Here is an 18,363-nt window from a genome sequence, read left to right on the forward strand (position 1 = left end):
GCCATAAGGACATGAGGCATGGCAGCAGTGCTGGTCTTGATGGGCATAAACCATTATGGACAACATCTCAATATCTCTAGTTCACAGTCTTCTGTCTAGTCTAACCCGACCTCCTTGGAGGTTTCAACTAAAATGCCATTTGGAGCAGCTCTGTCCTGGACATACGTTGTCTTCTGCCAACTCTGCTGCGGGGACAGTAATCTTTGCCAGCCGAGCAGTCGTAAACAGCTGGGTGGGTCATCTCACCGTCATTTGCTAGAGCTCATTTGTCAGAGCCCTAAATCACAACACAAACACTAAAAATCAGCCCGAAATGGATATGCCTAGACCACAAAACCTGCAAATTCTCCAAAAACATGCAGTCTAGCCCAATAAATAGTGCCTTCCCCAGGAGAGCTAATTTTGGTTCTCCAAGCAAAACAGTGTCAACAAGAAACGCACTTTTACACCGATATTTTTGGCAGTATGGAAACATCCCTGTATATTACAAGGTACTTACTACATGGGCAGAAGTTTCCAATATAGGACTGCGTTCACTTCTGCGTTTCTGGAGGTGAAGAGGGCTTTTCAGTCATGTTGAGCTAATGCGACTGAGCCAACAGGAATTAAAGCTATGCCCTTTTCTGCCTGTTGAGACATGGTGAAAAAAAGCAGCCACCTTAAATCAAAGGGTCCAGATTCAGGGAGGTGCTCCAGCTAGAAATCAGAAGGCAGTTTACAGATACTTTGATAACTTGAGCTTTTATCATTCCACAGGCCCCCGAGATCAGTTGGTAAGGGCTGAGTTTCCTCATATGGTATTTGAAGGCAAAGTCAATCTACATTTGCTTCCCAACAGGCAAGCCCAGGCAGCTACGGCGTGTTATAAAAAGAGGAGATTAAATGCAAGTTTTGCAGTCCTACTGTCTGAAAAGATACGATCGGTTCTATCATTAGGAGCTTACGAGTTAGGATTTTAAATCTGATGTAGGCAGCTTTGAAGCACCAGTTTTGTCAAGAACATCCCATGCTTTGTCCTATCTTGAAAACTGAATTGTTTAGCTATTAAAAGAGATTAATGTAATCTCTCTGTCTATGAAATTGGATTTTGAAACTGCTTGCTCACTGTACTATCTCCAGTGTAGTGAATGAAACCTCTGCTCCTGTTCACGTCGCTACAAATTACGGGTCACACCTTGTTTGAGCCCAGCGTGTACTGGCATCGCCAACAGGACAAAGTGCCTGGGAGGCTGCAGGAGGAGGAGGAGGAGGAGGCACACAGTCGGCAGGGCAAGGGAAGCTGTTGTTCCCCGGAGGCCACCGGTGACGTACCGTGTTGCTTTGGACCCCTCGGTGTGAGTAAGCCCACTAAAAGGGATGCTGAGGTGGTCAGGGCAGAGCAGACAAGCTAGGAGCAGAGGTTGAGGGAGATGGTTGGGTTTAGTCCGGAGATGGGGAGGTGGAGGGGTCATCTAACGGGACCCTGTTGCAAATCACGCTGCCCTCGATGGGAGCTACAGGACTGACAGAGCCCAATGCCTCCTGTGAGCAGAAGGTGGAAAAATGAGGGGCAACAAGCCCAGGCTGGAGCTTAGGAGATGAGAATGGACGTTGGGGAGAACATCTCCCAGGGAGGGGGTCTCTCCATCCTGGGGGGCTTTCAAGACTTGGCTAGACAACACCAAGGCTGACCTGACCTAGTGCGACAGTCCTGTGCTAAGTGGGAGCCTGGATGAGCTTGGGCCTTCAGGGGACCCTTCCAACCAACATTTCTGTGTTTCTGTGCTTTTTCTAGTGATGGAGATGAATGTTCTTCAGCTCCGTGGATCCGTGTCCTTTTATGCTAGCTAAGGATCTGATCCTGCAGTCTGAAAATCCTGAAACAGTGTTTAGAAAACATTTCAGAAAATTGGTTTAGAAACCTTCTTTCTTCCGCTCACGCATTCAGCTGCGGTCTGCTGCAGAAAGCTCTGGAAACAAATTGTCTCAAACATCTGGCTTAAAAAAAAATTAAAAGCAAGCGCAGGATTTTTCTCAGCTGTGAACCACCATCTCCGTGGCAGATGCAAGCTCTCAGTCACCCAGGGTCAGAAAGCAAGACTAGACAGTCCCGCACATCTGCGGCAGTACCCGTTCTCAGGGCAATCCCACATCTTGCGTGGGGCCACAGTGGCCACAATTTTGAACTTCACAAGGTCATTTTGGGCTCCAGGAAGACAAACATAGCTACACGGGAGATGCGCACATGCACAAGCTGAAGTCCCATGCTTCTACCTAGAGCAAGAGGATCCCTTAACTTCAAGGGGAGAATTAACTGCGAGCACCAGCTTGTAACAAAAGCTGAAGCGGGCAAGCTGGGCAAAAAGCAGCAGAGTCAAGCAAAGGACCTCTGACAGTTGTATCACTACATTGTCCCATGGCACAAAAATTCTCCTGTTCCTCCTGTAGGACGGAATGTGCCATCAGAGGTGGGGATGACCACCCACCCCATCCTATTTATGGACTCCTTGCAAGGTATGTAATGGGATCCTCGAAACAGTGTCTCTGAGCTCCACACTGAGGAGGATGCTGGGACACAAGTGAGAAGTACGAAGAAGACTCTGCTGGCCCTACACCTGCCTTGAGAAACCAGGGAGCTCAAAAAAGCTGCCTTTGCAACCTGGGAAACCAAAGCTGAGGCTGGTTCTAGTGACCCGCGGGCAGCAAGGAAAGGCAAAGCAGCTCTGCTGAGTGCTGCATGCTTCGCCTCCTGCTCTTCCACCACGTGTTTTTCTTTTCTTGGCATACTCCCCCACCTTTCTAAGGAGGGTAATTTAAAATGGGTGTCATTATCCATGCACAGAGGGGGAAAAAAAAGCAAGCAAGGTTTCCTCTGCTGGTTTAATAAGCTGGCAGCTTTCAAGAAACTCAAGAAATCTGAGCCTCCCCCTCCCACAGCCAGCAGCAGCACGTTGTGCTCCCCTCCAACCCCCCCTCCACCTCGGAAACTGCCTTGTGGTCCCGTGAACGTGGTCTAGCCATGAATATTGACAGTCCAGTTGCCTCACTCAGAGGTAAATGGTAGAAGAAAAGATATCCCGGAGCAGGACGCAATCACTGCAGGGACTTCTGCTTGTCATCAGCTAACCTAGACCATGCCTCCTTGCAGCAGCTTCTGTTCACTTGAGGTTCCTGGCTACGACGACTTCATTACTGCTTCCACCGTGGTGTAGCCATGCACACCGCTCCATGGGCACTTCAGCAGGCTCCTCTTCTGCTAACAGACGGATCGTGAAGCATCCTCTGGCTGTCTCAAGCAATTGTTCTCTTTGGCTCTTGGGTATCCTTAGCCAGAGATTAGCAGCTCCACGCACCAGACTTTGTAATGTTTGCTAGCCCCTTGCATCCTCTGGATGTCCCCTGCCAAATTCTCCTCTCTTGGGAAAAGGGGACCTGTTTGCAGAGTAAACTCATCATGGCAGCACTGGCTTGAGCTTCTGACAAGCCATCCTTCTGCAGTACTGCCGTCCTAGAGTGGATAGTGGGTAAAAATAAAAGCATATGGTTTTAAAATGGTTATTCATCCCTTTTTGCAGCAGCTGAAAATTGAATTTGTTTTCTGTCTTTCCCAGAAGTGTCCTTGCAGTGGCCTGAGAAGCACCCTGGCAGTAGCAAGGTTGTTGTTAATGACTGATTGCTCCAGGGCAGTGGAGGATTTGGTGCTCTTGATACGGGGAAGAGAGCAGAGGAGAAAGAAGTCAAATGAGTGGGTGCCTGTGTTTGGTTATGCTTCTGCTGATGCGTCTGGCAGACACTGCAGAAATGGCTAGATGACTAATGGAAGTGTTTGTATAATATGGAGAGCCCCACACCTCAAAGCACCACAGGCACAGACCATGTCACCACCAGCAGCAAACTGCCTGACACTGGTGGAAGGGACAAAGAACTAGCGCCTGTGTCCTCTGCTTTCAGGCAAAAAAAAAAAAAAAAAAAAAAAAATCTTTTGTATTTTCTCTTTCTTTTGGACTTTGAACAGTTTTAGAGACTGTTTATACACAACTTGTTTTGTCCGGTTGGATGCATCTGGGTTACTTGTTCTGTCTGTCTGTTCTCTCTGGTTTTAAGCACTGCCTGACTAATTGCTGTTTCCTTGACCAAAAGCTCTACTTTTGCCTTCTGAATTCCATATGGAATTGACAGCACACGCATACACAGCCCCAATAAGACCCTCAATACCCCCCCCCGGGGCTCTGAGATGCCCTCAAGGCCAGATCCAAACCTCAAAATGAAGACACGGCACAAGAGTGCTGCCTCAGGGCTTCTCTCCACCCAAGAGCGCGCCGGCAGCCCGGACGCAGCAGGGTATATTCAAGCGAAATTCAGCCCGTGACGACTTGCTCCTGGCAGGTCCATTTGTTCTCCTCACCTGGCCATCGGCAGCCCCACAACCTCTGCTCACTGTCCCAGGTACGCCGACAGGGCAGCTCTTCGCAGGTATTGTGGTAGGTATCCCGGTCCTAATTAAAACGGACTGAACGGAGACAAAAAGGGATGGAGAGGACGGCATCGGGGAAGGGTGACGTGGAGCAGCTGCAGTTCCCTCAGGGCTGCACTAGCACCAAATACCGCACCTCGCTGGAATGTGCTGCAATTAGAAAGCCCACCTGCATGTGCTACATTTTTGGCTGGCGGGGACACTGGCACGAGCTGCTACACATAGTGGGTTGTGTGGGGGCTTTGGAGCTGGAGGAGTACCCAGTCAGTCCTGGGGAATGACAACATTTTATACATACACGCAGCTTTACACGGTCTTACTGGTATCTGAACATCTGCTACTGCTTAAAAGACAGCTCAGTCCTGGCGTACCTACGGAGGAGATCCTGGGTATTGTTTTTTAAAGCAGTGAATAGGTCAGAATGCAATGCTACTAGCAAAAGGCCTAAGTGAGCACAATAAGTTACATTTGGCTCTGCCTGCTCCTGGTGCCATGATCCTGCCCATATCCATCCATTTTTTCTTACAGTTAACTCCTTTGGAGCACGTGTGGTTTGTTCCTTGTTCAGAGCCCAATGCAGCATGATCCTGGTTATGAGTATTGGCTCTTGGGGACCGTAGCAGTGACATTAATGAAGTTAGTAGAATCCCTATGACAAAATACCTGGTTATATTTTTAACAAAAGCCATCCACATATCTACAGAATTATTTGTTAATGCTGCTCTCTCCTTCACTAGTGTAGTGTAACTAGGATATAATGATAGATTTGTATCGATAAGGCTTCTAGACTGAAGCGTTAAATTGTATTTGCCATCAGCAATGTGATCTTAAATGTATGAACTGAAAACTCATTAGCCAGCAACCAACAATATTGTCTAAGCACCAGAAAACATGGAAAAGTTCTTGACTCTGACCCAGTAGGGCTGCCACTTAGATATTTTTGAAATTTAATTAAGCAAATGTCATCATTCCTAACACAAACCATCTTGCGGTAAGCATGCTTTTGAATGCTCAGAGCAAAGCAGAAAGGAGCACTGGAACCCTGAGGAGTTAGGAATTATTCCCATATTAGGTACTATTTCCACAATGAGCTGCGTTCCCAGTTTATCCATTTTCATTATGCCAATTTATTGCATATTATGTACTAGGGATGTGTGTTTAGATTAAAACCTCATTTTTGTAGGTGCTACATGAACAAGTCATGAGAGAGTCCCTGCTCCCGCAGACTCCACTGTAGTGTCACAGTGACCTGGAAGCAGAGGATAAAGGATATGTACAACGGGGAGAAGGTGCAAATTGATGTGTCCAGCAAAAAAGTACATTCTTCAGAGTAGGCAGAATCAAGCTCTTCAGGAGGGAACTTGTACAGCATGAAAGTGTACAGGCTATGCAGAGCTCTCATTTATATTTAAGGGTGCATGTAGTGCTTATGAAATGAGGCAGATGAATAGCCTAAGAAATTTCAGTCCTCTCCACCTCGAGAACAAATGTATCGGGTGGCCATGTTCCTCCACAGTGACCTGCCAAGTCTAAATTTTAAAGGATCTGGGAAAGAGAAGACAGTTCATGCTCTGCACCCATTGCAGCTTGAGCTCTCTGTTCCCACTGCCATCAACAGCAGTGTCTTCACCACTGCCATCTCCCCATCCCCTGAAAAAGGGGCTAAAAGAACCAACACTTGCAGACCTCAGATGTGACAACTGCCTCCGGTGATTTATAACCGTTAACTTGCATTTTCCAAAGAGATTTTGGCATGGAGGAGCCTGAACGTCACTGTAAGTGTGTGGAAGTCTCCAGTAAACAACTCTGTTTTGAAAACAGGGCCCAACCGTATAGCTCGAAAGCCACGAAGGACTTCAGGACATACCTACACCACGCCAAGTGAAGGTGGCCTGCAGAGCCCAAGCTCCCCCCAGGGCTAGGTTCGGCGTAGCCAGGTCGGTCAAAGCCTGGCTAAACGAGCTTTGCTCTTTTGCTGCCACGTAACCCAGTCTTAATGCAAATATATACTCCCCTTCTAACCCTCATTAGCACCTCCGCATGGCACTGCACAGCAGCACGTGGTGATACCAGCCGAAAACAGCTGCCGTGGACACATCTGCAAGGTCTTACACCACTCCATCCGAGTGGACCGAGTGGACCTCGGTCACTCCTTACTTCACAGAGATGGCCTGAGGATCCATTTTAAAGGAGCTGGTAGGGCCCAAGGGGCAGGTGGGACAACTCAAATAGTTTTAAATCCCATGGCGGGGAAGGCAGCTGAGATAGCAAGCAGAGGTGAGACCAGACACGGGAATCTGAAGGTGTCAGGCAACAGATTAAAGAAGGGACTTGTTTAAGTGTCTTGGTAATGTGGCAATGAGAAGCCTCGTGTTACTGCTTCAGCAAGCAGTGCATATATAACATGGCATTGTGAAATCTTGAAATCTTTGTACACAAAAACAGTTAGGAGAAGCAAGCGATAAAAGGAAAACTTGGCCATATTTCTGAATATACTCTCTTCTTCGGAAAATAATGTTGACACAGCAGGAGCAGGCCTGCTACATCCAACTCTCATGCACATGTCCTCATTCCTATGGCTTAATAATCATAATGAACTATGAGGGGAAGGTAAATAGTCTTCATTCCACATCTCCGAGGATAACAAGAAGAAGGAAGAGATTTCAAACATTGGTAATGACTTGTAGAGCTACACATTGCTTAAAACATCGACCGCGAGCCAAGAAATACCCCTCAAGGCTGCAATCAAAAACTGTTTTTGGCTCTGCACTGTGAACAGAAATTCTATTTGATCAACAGAGTTATTGCAACAGACTTGCTGTTTGGAGTCTGGAAGCTTGTCTCTAAAGCGGCACCCCTCACTCCAGCTAAAGCCTCCTGCACGGCAAAGCTCTGGGCTACTGAAATGCAGCTCTGGCTAACAGCTTCAGGTTAATTGTGACGACGACCGAAGAGCGTCTTTGACGCTTCTCCCTTTGCTAGCTTAGAAGCCTGCGTAACTTTTAACTTTTCACGGGGAAATAGGAGAGATGTGAGAGCGACAAAAATACTCCTCTCTCTTTTTTGTGAGTGGATGTTGCTTCGGGAGAATGAAGTCAGCTGAACTGTTTTTTCTGAAGAAGTTCAACCTTCTGCTCTCCGTAGCCATACAAGTACAGGGGCAATCCCTGGTCTATAGGCCTTGCAGGCTAAGAAGAGAACAGACATGTCTGTGTGTCCCCCGCCAGAAAAAAACACCCGCCTGCCAGAGAATACTGGCAGGGAGAACTGAAAATTATTTAATAGAGTTTCTCAGAAAATTACAGACTTCTGAAAATATTTTAGATTTTTTTTTGTTGCAATGTAAGAGGTAGACAACATTTAAGTTGAAATTTGGAAAAATGAAGGCCTATTATTCATATATACCTGCCATCATAAATGTGTTTCCTGCTGGTATCACTAAGGAAAAAGATGAGTGATCTGAGAAAACCAAAGAATGATACTGGCTACCTGTGAATACCACACACTGAACCCCATCCAGCTATTTACTTAGGGATAGATGGATAACTGGCATCTCCATGCCGGCAGTTTGGTGATCTGGTAAACCAGAACCTTCTCCAACCATGGGAATAAGATTAAAAAAAAATAAAATCACAGACTCCTGTTCAGCAAAAAGAAACCAATGGGGCACAGGGACCCTTACCTGTCTCAGAGACATAAAAGCTCCGATGCAAACCAGGCAGGAGCTCCCTGAGATCCTCGGGATAGAAGAAGGAATTTCCAAAAAACGGGCCATAGGAGAGAGCTCTAGAGCCCAGAGAAGAACCCGGGTCCTCATACAGGCCATAAGCAAAAGGGCCAGAATACAGCAAAACTAAACAAGCTAGAAACAGATGTACTTTGAGTGTGTGATGTGTGCTGACTGGCACCCCAACACCGGGACAGGTTGCCCAGAGAAGTTGTGGATTCCCCATCACTGGAAATGTTCAAAGTCAGGTCGGATGATGCAGTGAAAGACGTCCCTGCCCACAGCAGGGGGGTTGTGGACTTTGAAGGTCTCTTCCAACCCAAACAATTCTATGATTCTCTGATTTCCTACTTAAGCACTGAAATAAGAAGCCTAAAATTTGCTGGTTCTGACAGTTTGAACTACCATTAAAAGCAATGTGGGTTTTCCAAATATAATTTCTGGTATTTTTTTTTAAACAGAAAAGCACTAACGCTACTTTATTTTACAAAGAATGGGGGAACTGAAGGAGTTTGCAATGAGTTTTAGAGTCTGTGACTTTCTTATACAAATCCAGGCAGTATGAAAAGAGGTGATGATAAATTGTTATGATCAAAGATTTCCCTTTCTAAGAAGAGGGAAGATAGAGTGGCAAAGTACATAACAGGGGAAACTCAGGGGAAGAGGAAAAGCAAGCACTTTGTCCACTGTTGCCTCCAGGCTTTATGTCTGACTGAAACAAAACAAACCACCTATAGGGAAAGAGTATGTTTATTTCCAGTGAGAAATACACAGCTTAACAACTCAGCTAAAGCCACACGGCAGTGGGAGAGCACGACGAGTTTGTATCCTCGTTATACGGCCGAGGGGAGCATCTTGCTTTCTGCAGAGTGGCTTTGGATGGGCAGAGAGACATTTTCTGTACAGGGGAGACGATAGAGATCACAACCGTTGTACAACACTTACTCACACCCGATCCCCGCTTCAAAAACTGCGTCGTGTCTCCGCAGCGTGGGGGTGTCGGCGGGTACAAGCCCCCCCAGCGAGCTGACAGCGGTGAGCCCTGGAGAAAGAGTGGAGGGGCCACCCCAGGCTGCCAGCAACAACTGCGGGAGCAGTCGTCTTCGTTTGGGCTGGGACAGGGTTAGTTTTCTTTCTAGCAGCTGGTATAGTGTTATGTTTTGGATTCGGCATGAGAAAAATGCTGATAACGCACTGATGTTTTCAGTTGTTTCAGTGTTTAGACTAAGTCAAGGACTTTTCAGCTTCTCCTGCCCGGCCAGCAAGAAGGCTGGAGGGCACAAGAAGTTGGGAGGGGACACAGCCAGGACATCTGACCCCAACTGGCCAAAGGGGTATTCCATACCATGTGATGTCATGGCCAGTATATAAACTGGGGGAGCTGGGGGGGGGCACGGATCGCTGCTCAGGAACTAACTGGGCATCGGTCGGTGAGTGGTGAGCAATTGCATTGTGCATTACTTATTTTGTATATTCCAATCCTTTTTTTATTATTATCATTGTCATTTTATTATTGTCATTATTATCATTACTAGTTTCTTCCTTTCTGTTCTATTTAACTGTTCTTAACCCACGAGTTTTACCTTTTTTTCCCAATTCTCTCCCCATCCCACAGGGTGGGGGGGAGTGAGTGAGCAACTGCCTGGTGCTTAGCTGCTGGCTAGGGTTAAACCACGACAGCAATTAAAGCCCCTAAGAAGGGCTGGCACCTACTACTGTGAACAAAAAGTTCGTTTGTAATTAAAGTCAAATCCCAGGAAGGGTGCGTGTTGCATCACTTGGAAGCAGAGGCAGATTTGGGGCAAGCTGGGGAGATGAGTAACAGTGACACTGTCCTTTCCTTTTGCCTCAATAAGGCACGGAGGTGGTAATCAGTAATTACCACCAAGGTAAACAGGGGCATTTCACACCTCCTCTGCTTCCTTGCTGGCGTGCTGAGGACAAACAGGGCAGCACTGGTTCCCATTCATGCCTCTGTGTAACCATGGACCCGTGGCTGGGCTCCAGCACGTTCAAAACTTCGTCTGAGATCAGGTGCTGGCCTCGTCCCGGGCCAGCTCCAGCAGCGGGGGATTGCGAAGGTGTCTCACAGGCTTGCCCCTTCTCTTGTAGCAGAGGCAGACACCGAAGCAGGGGCTCCATCCATCATTCGCAGAACTATTGAGACCTGAGAAACAGCCGGGACTTGGCCCAGCGCAGCGCACATCGGTCCAAGACAGACACCGCAAGTAAAGCCACGGTTATTGCTACTTTCCTACAAAGGCTTTGCACGGCCACCTTCATCCTCCGGAGTTTCTGCTCGCCAAGGAGGGAAGGGGCCTCGATACAACACGGTGGCTCCCCAGCACGGGTAACATCTGATGGTTCAGGAGAGCTGGAAGCAAATACCAGTCCTGAAGCAAACAGCCCCATCCAGTCCAGCCACGCAACATGACTAAACAGATCTGCACAGGCAGGCTGCAAGCCGAAATCAAACACAGAGCACGCTGCAAGTTGGCAAGCCCTGTCTTTCCCCCCCCGCCTTTTTTTTTTTTTTTTGAGTGGAGGCTCATCCTTCCCTTTTATTTAAGCAACACTTCCAATGGGAAGAAAGGCTGGAAGAAACTACTGCCTCATCCCGGGGGGCCTCTCACCAAGCTCCATGGTGCAGCTAAGAGGAATTCTGCTTGTTTTCCTAAAAATGAGTACAGCCCATGCCTTTGCAAAAGGACAGAGAGGAGGAGCCGTGCATGAAGGGAGAAAGCAGAGATAGGTAGGATACCCTGGGGCAGGGAGAAGCTCCTCAGCTTGTGTAATTTGCCCGGGTAGAGAATTGCTCTGACAAGTTACGCAGGCTTCTACAGCAGCTATGAATTTGATCCTATAAAAAGACCGAGTATCAACAACTTAATCACATGCCTGGGTCACACGGCAGCAAGGGCAACAAACAGTAGCAAATGTTGATTTTTTTTTGTTTGTTTTGTTTTGTTTTATTTGTTTTTTAATATAAAGTGGGAGTGAGCAGTGAAACTTGGGTGGGGCTCTCTACTACTCAGTGGGAGGAAAAATAACGTCTTTGCAACAGCTCCTGCCTTGTTTCTGCTCTCCCTCAAAAGCACCGGGCTCTGCCAGGGCTCGGAATGCCGCAGATTTTCCAGGACTCACAGACCCAGGGTTGTTCTGCAGCCCAGACCAGCTTTGACACTGTCTCACCCGGTCTCATGCCGGAGCCGGCTGAGGGCAGGAGCTTTGGCTCGGGTGCCCGGCACAACCGTGAGCGGCAGGCAGCGGTGCTCGGCCGGGCTGTCTTTGGGGAAAAAGTTGAAGGTATCAGGAGTGGGAGGTGTCGAGGTTGCGGCCCCGGGGAGGGATGCTGGGAGGAAGGCTGTACGGGGTGAACGGCAACCTGAGTCATGCCAATGCGCCGGTGCAGGTCGGGGCTCCCATCCACACTGACCTCTTCCCAGCGGTGGTGGGAAAGAAATCCTGGCCGGCGTGAGCATCCCGCATCCCGTGGTGAGGCAGGGCTCCCCGGGGAGGGAGGTCTCCCCGGCAGCTCTGCGTCAAAACCAGATCACTTGCCGCCTGGTCGGATTTTACTGGTCACGGTTGGTGACTTTTTTCCAAAGACACACGTCAAAACCGTGTTGTCTGAAAGTGTCTCAAAGTGAAACAGTTTGTTTTAACTCACAGAAACCTCTGGGTTTCATACGGTTCTGTCTCCACCTCTTTTCTGTGGTGGCAGAGACCCCAAAGACTCAAATCAAGCAACAAACTACTTTGTTGTTTTGATAATTTTCAACCCCCCTATCTTATCTTTACTCACTTCTCTCACGCAATATCTAGTCATAGATCTGCGGGTCATACACTTGGGGTCCATTTGCAATAATCCTGTTCACGTTAGAGATAGATGATTGCAACGGGCCAAAATGACAGAAAGTCAGCGAACGGTCTACCTGCCTCTTTCCTCGCAGGGAGTACAGCAAACCAGCCCTCCCAGACAGAAAGCAATCCAAGCTTTGCTGTCTTACACCATGAGGTCCTTGTGTAGATGCGGCTTTTCCTGGCAAAGCTAAGCTTTACTGGTTAATCTTGTGTGCACACATGTCAAACAGGGTAAGTGTGCGTACACGAAGCTGGAAGAGCTGCGTGGGGCCAGGCTCCTGCCTCCTCATATGGGACACGCTTGGCTCGGCTCGTTCCTTTTAACTCCTCTGGTACAATTAGAGCAGCACAGGCTCAAATGTGGCTGCAGTGATGCTGTTAAAAAGATACAGGAAGGGAAACTAAATTTAACAGAGTATGGCACCTTCGTACTAGCGTAACTGTTCACACCGGTAGTCGTACCAGCATCAATCTCCTTGTGAAAATACAAATTATCTCCCCAGTTGAAAGTCCTGTACGGGCACGGGCAGTGTGGGGAGATAAGACCCCTGCACTACTCGGCAGGAACAGTTTGTGTCTTGCAAAGTATCCTTCTGCTTTAGAGGAGCCAGCACCGTAAAGGAGAGTATTTGTTTTCCTTTTAAAAATAGCTTGTTCTAAGGAATGCCTTTTTCAACCGCAAGAGGATACAAGACTGAGGGGATACAGGACCTAATAACCCACCTGGAAATACTTTGTATGGAAAAGCAATTCAGCGAGTTTGAGGATCGTGCCAAAGAATTATCAGACAGGCCTCGCTTGATATGATTTGGGTTTGTGGGCAGCTTTTACAGCCCAGCAGGATTTCCCAAAGCTGAGGTGCTTTTAAGCTGCCCGTGTATGTGACCGGCCCTTACTGCAGCCCTGGCTGTTGGCCAAAGCGATTTTGTTTGTGGGAGAGTGAACAAGTGACGATCATTACGGCTTGGAAGAAGCTCAGTTCTTGCTCGCTGAGGACTCTGGAGACACAGAATGGGACAAAAAAAAGTAGAGAAATGTACCAGAAAGTGGGAGCTGGTAAGGAGGTGGCATACTCCTGCAAATTTTAGCTATTTAGGACATGGTCTGCAGGCTGTGGGACAACTCGTATGCAGAAGTAGGTGAACCTGGATGCAGGAGAATCTTCTGCAAGATCTGTGTGTATCTGCTGCTCTGAGGTGATCGCACCTCAGCAGATCTTTATTTTGACCATGGAGTGGGGGATTCCAGCGGCTTCTCCACAGCTGTGACTCTGCTTCTCATCCTTCATGGTCACAAGTGACCATATGGCCTCAGGAGCAGCAGCATAGTGTTAAAAAACGTGAGAGTTTTCAGAACTCTACGGCAGAGCGTCTGCTGCACTCTCTTCAAGAGGAGGGAAAAACAGTTCAATTAAAAGGTAAAGATGGGGGGACACCCCCCCCGGTATTTTTTCAAGGTAAAAAAGGATTAGTAAAGAAACCATCCAGCTTCCCGCAGAACAGAACAATTGAACTCTGACATCCATGGGGCTCCCGGCTAGCATTTCCAAATGAAAATTTATGGATTTTTAGCAATCTTATTTTGAGGGGGAAAAAAAAGAAAGGAGGAAAGAGGGAAAGAAAAGTTTGTACCATGGAAAGCTGCCATTCTTCATTGAATCAAAAATAGAACTTCTTGGAAGTTTACCAACCAGGCATTTTTGTGTGGAAAACACTAACTCTGTAGATTGGGCACTGTCCAAGGAAAAATACACACCAGTTTTGGACAGGAATAGAGTTAGGGGTCTAGATGTGTTCACTCTCAAATACCTGCCAAACAGTCCCTGCTATGGCAGGACGTGAGACACTCGCAACGCCTGTTATTTTTCTGTAGCACGTTATAGGTCTGGCTTTTGGTCTCTTGACTATGCATCCACAGGGTTTTTGGGAGGTGTTGGTGAGTCCTGGCGTGCAGCTTGCCCATTATAGTCAGTGGAGATCCAGTCAGTACACTTACTGGAGTCCTGGGAGCTTTTTATCCGAGTTTGACACCTGCACTCGGACCGATGACTTACACCCCGCACTGCAGTGAGGGGACTGAAGGGACGGGATGTCAGAGTGTGGTTTCTCAGGGCTGGTAACAGGATCATTTTGTTTAGTTCATGTGTCTTTTTCTGAAGAATAAATCCATGTTTAGCATGAGGCAAGGCACACAAGGAGCAGGAAACAAGCAGGGGAGCTGGCCATCCCCTGGGCTGCGATGGGATTTGGCGTTTGCTTGAATTTGGGCATTGCTAAACTGATAATCCACTAAGGTCAGTCTTTCACGCTTGATATTGCTGCTTGCCATGAGTCTTTGGGCAGTGGATGAGGATGGGAAATGGGAGCACAGTTTTTAGCTTGAGGAGCTTCCTCCTCCCATTGAAAAGTCCCAGACCTCCCCTTGCTCTATATTCATTCAATCTCAGGCATGGTAAGGAGGATTTTGGTGGTTTTTTTTTTCCTAGCCCTCTTTGAACTTTCCCTCTTTCTTCAATGCTTGTCTTCACAGTATCGGAGCACCCACCTTTTCCATCTGCTTGTCTGCATACACCTGCCCATGCAGTTCCTCTCCCCTGTGTTTCACCTTGCGCTGAATGCGATGCTGTTCTCGGTGAGTCGCATCCAACGAGATGACCCAACTTTCACCTAGGGAAGGCACGGTGCTGAAGCTCCTCTTTAGTTCTGCAGCATGAGCAAATCCTTTATCCGGATGGGTTTATGTTCCCTTGCTCCACCTGTCCCCAGTCTCACATCGTCGCCCTTGGAGCCACATGCTGTATATACCCCCGCGAGAAGGGCCTTCCACCTGGGGCTGCATTGAGAATACCTGATTGTTTCACTTTTTTATTTAGAGGGAGAAGCCTGTGTTCATATTCTCGCCTGGGGCGCAGCACAGCTCTTGAGCGGGACTAGTATTTCTGGTTTCTTCACAATACCGACTTTATCAGCCAGAAGAAAGCTGAACTCTTGATTTTTTTCCAAAGAGGGTCACAATGAGCTTGGCTAGAGCCTTGTGCCAGTTGGCTGTGTCCTCTGAGTGCCCGGGGTTGGGTCTGCACCAAAGAACACAGCCACTGGTGCAAGCAGTTTCCCTCGCTCATAAACACATAGAGCAGCTCAGTATCCTCTTCCTTCTGCACTTTCATGCTCCAGTTGCTCGGAAGGATGCCAGAAATTGGACGGGATTCAGTAGACCCAATGTCTATATGGCTGTATATGTATGTAGGTACGTATGTATCTGTGTATGAAAGGTGGGCTAAACCGTTATTACTTTTGGATAGTATAAAGCTAGCATTTTTGCTGGTGGTAATTTCCACAGGGTAACGAGAAGGCACAACAGAGCTGACCCCAACACGGTGTCATCACTGGCGGGTCAGGAGAACTGGCCTCAGTCATATTCTTACCAGCTCAAAGCTGCATTCCCTGGTGGAAGTCAAGTGAAAGGTTATGTGCCTGTTTGGCAGCCTGTCACTCAGATAGGGATAAGCTCAAGGAAGACTAACCCAGAAGCTAATGAGAAGGAGGAGTCTGGGAATGTACTGAAAAATGCCCCAAGAAGGGAAGAAGAGGACACAGAGGAGCCAGACCTGTCCCTCTCTCCAGCTGTTGAAGTATTCAAGCTTGCAGGGACAGGGAGTCAAGTGATCCGTGCAGGAGCGCAGGCAGCTCTCCTGCAGAGCGGGCAGATGCTGCGCTGGGTCGGGATGTCGCATGGCAAGAGGTTGGGTGCAGGGAGAAGGACAGGAGGTTTCCAAGAAGTAGTACAACCCGTAGCTCTGAGAGGATGGGTCTGGCATGAAGGTGTGAGCAGACTGGGATTTTAGTTGCTCTGGAAGAGGTAGAACATAGTGACGGAGCAGAAGAGTTAAACTAAGTGGGTTTTTTATCAACTGAGAAAGCACTGGAAGGTGGTGGCTGACCCTTAGGAATAGGGTAAGTGAGCCAGAAAGCAGCTGTGATAAGGGGGTGGAGGTGCTATTAATGCGTTCTGTCAAAGCCTGGCACGTGCTGCCTCGTGTCTGGGCATCTAAAGCTTAGGGAGCTGATTCTGTCGTCTTTTTTAGGCTGGCAACTTACGCTGGCGTAGGCAGGCCTGTCTCAATGTTGTGGTAATGGCAGAGGAGTTTTGGGAGAAATGGGGGGTAGGAAGAAGGTTTGTGAAGCGGCCCATGCATTTCTGAGGTGTGAGGATAAGCGAGAGTCAGTTGGGAATAGGTGGTGTGGTTTTGGGGACCGTGGGTGGGTAAAGGCTCTGGAGGACAGCAGTGGGGTTTTGAGTGATTCTAGGCAGGTAAAGGCATACCCAGATGTACAGAGATTTTGATAGCCTTGGAATTTGGCTGGAAGCAAGGATTCTCTGTCTGTTTCTTTCCTTCCACGCCTCTCCCAACCCTTGCTTGATGCCAATTCCCTTAACAGAAGATTTCCGTTCCAACCTACACATCCTTCCCAAGCCTCTTCCCCAGCAAGATCTCTTCTTTTCCCTTTCCTCCTCCCCATGTAGTGGCTCTTTCTGCCCTCTGTGCACTGCTGGGAATAGGCAAAGGGCTGGGCATCTTCCCTTCAGCCGAGGGCAGCAGGCACAGAGGAGCTGTTTACATCAGAAACATCCATTTTTGTCTTTCCGGGCATAAGCAAAATAGGCAGTCTGCCATCTCAGGAGGTAACTTCGTCTATGCCTTGAGACGGCTCTGGGCGAAGGAAAGGGAGCCCTGTTTTTGGGAATTGCTGCTGGGGCTCCTTCTGTGGCCTCAAAGGCACAGCCACGCACCGTAGCTAGGGAATGCTCAAGACAGCCACGTGCAGAGGACCCTGAGGGTCAGGAGGCTGTACAAAAACTCTAGATAAGACCAGCTTTCCTCCAAAATGCCTGACGTCCAGGAACGCAGTAACCAAGAGTTCGAAGTGCAACAGTCTGGGAGAGTATGGGACAGATCCAAAGAGAGATGTCAAGTCTGGGACCTTGGCTGGGACCCCCAGGACACGAGGGCCTGCCTGCAGCAAGGCTAACGGTGTCTGTGCTGGTAGAAAGGGATGCTGCTGCCTGTCTGCCAGCCTCTCACCAGCGTGGGGACGTCGATGCAAGGTGATCTTGCAAGGGCAGAGATGACCAAGCGACCTGAGCTAGGTGTGAAGTAAGGCGTCGCAGGATAGCGGCGAGATGGTCCAGCATGTGCCTACACAACCCCCCCAAACCAGCAAACTCTATACCCGATGGATTTACTGTAGCTCAAAAGAGGATTATTTACTAAGACCACCTTTTTTTTCCTTTTTAAAGGAAAAAGTGGTGCCTCATCAAAAGACAGTGTAAAAGGCAAACAAACCCAATACAGTAAAGCCGCTGTGTCAGGAATTACAGAACAAACCCACATCCCATCAGAACTAACCTGCTTTTAGCTTTGCATCCAAAAGTATTAGTCCATTTATTGCCCATTAAAAATTCCCTTTGTCTCTTCTCAGTTGTGGTGCATGCCTGAGATGTTAAAGCTGGTATTGTCAGTCTTTAAAGTAATGTTTGAGACCTATTTACTCATTAACTTTCAAATGCAGGACACTTTCAAAACCTTTTCCTAAGGGCATCCCTGTGTTCTGTTTGAGAGAGTTACTGTTGTTTTCCCACCTACCCTGAAGGGCTGTTTACGATACCATCTCTCCCTTTTAATCCTCTTTTCCTTTCATGTCTAACAAACAGTGTTAAACAGAACACAGGGGGGAAAGGCAGATCTCACACATTATAATCATCTATAGTCAACTGAAGAAAAGAAATGCTTCGCAATTAGAGGTCTCATTTTGTAAATTAACGCTCAAGAAGCTTTTTCCTATATATTTTCCAGATAAAACCTCTGTTCTTCCAGGCCCTAGGTTTGTGTGGATAGTAACTCGGATAAAAGGTTTCTAGGATTGATCCTGTGAGTCGATCTGCACTCTGTACAGTGACTGGGCTGCCACAAAAAGGATTTTTCTTAGGCGACCCTGCACAGGGGGATGTCTTGAGAAGTACACACGGGAATGTGGGCAGTACTGAGATGTTGAACTATGACAGAAAATGTTACATTTCAAACTTGGCTGCTGTTTCTGGTGCGTTTTTTTACAGGATGCCTTGATTTCTCTAGCTGGTTTTGCCCTATATTTGAGCACTGGAAGACTGTGAATATATTTATCTTCACAACTTTTCCTGGGGTGGTGTGGGACTCCACGTTACACAGATGTGAGAGGCTATCGTTTGATGAGCTCTTCTTTCAGCAGCAGCGCCAACGTAAGCATCGCCTGGTTTCCCCTTCCCCTCTCCCACCGCTCAC

General features: G+C 48.0%; 2 long non-coding RNA genes across 2 annotated transcripts in view; both read right to left on the reverse strand.

The window, feature by feature from the left end:
* LOC138690141 (uncharacterized) overlaps nt 1–18,363 on the reverse strand; it is a 58,917-nt gene that overhangs the window by 10,216 nt on the left and 30,338 nt on the right. The window lies entirely within an intron of this gene.
* On the reverse strand, nt 8,913–18,347 carry LOC138690142 (uncharacterized). Its single transcript, XR_011328943.1, has 2 exons — nt 12,290–18,347; nt 8,913–9,078 (listed from the first exon to the last, which is right to left on the reverse strand). It is a non-coding gene; the product is annotated as an uncharacterized lncRNA (long non-coding RNA).

Source organism: Haliaeetus albicilla, chromosome 20 (genome assembly GCF_947461875.1).
Source record: "Haliaeetus albicilla chromosome 20, bHalAlb1.1, whole genome shotgun sequence".
Classification (NCBI taxonomy): domain Eukaryota; kingdom Metazoa; phylum Chordata; class Aves; order Accipitriformes; family Accipitridae; genus Haliaeetus; species Haliaeetus albicilla.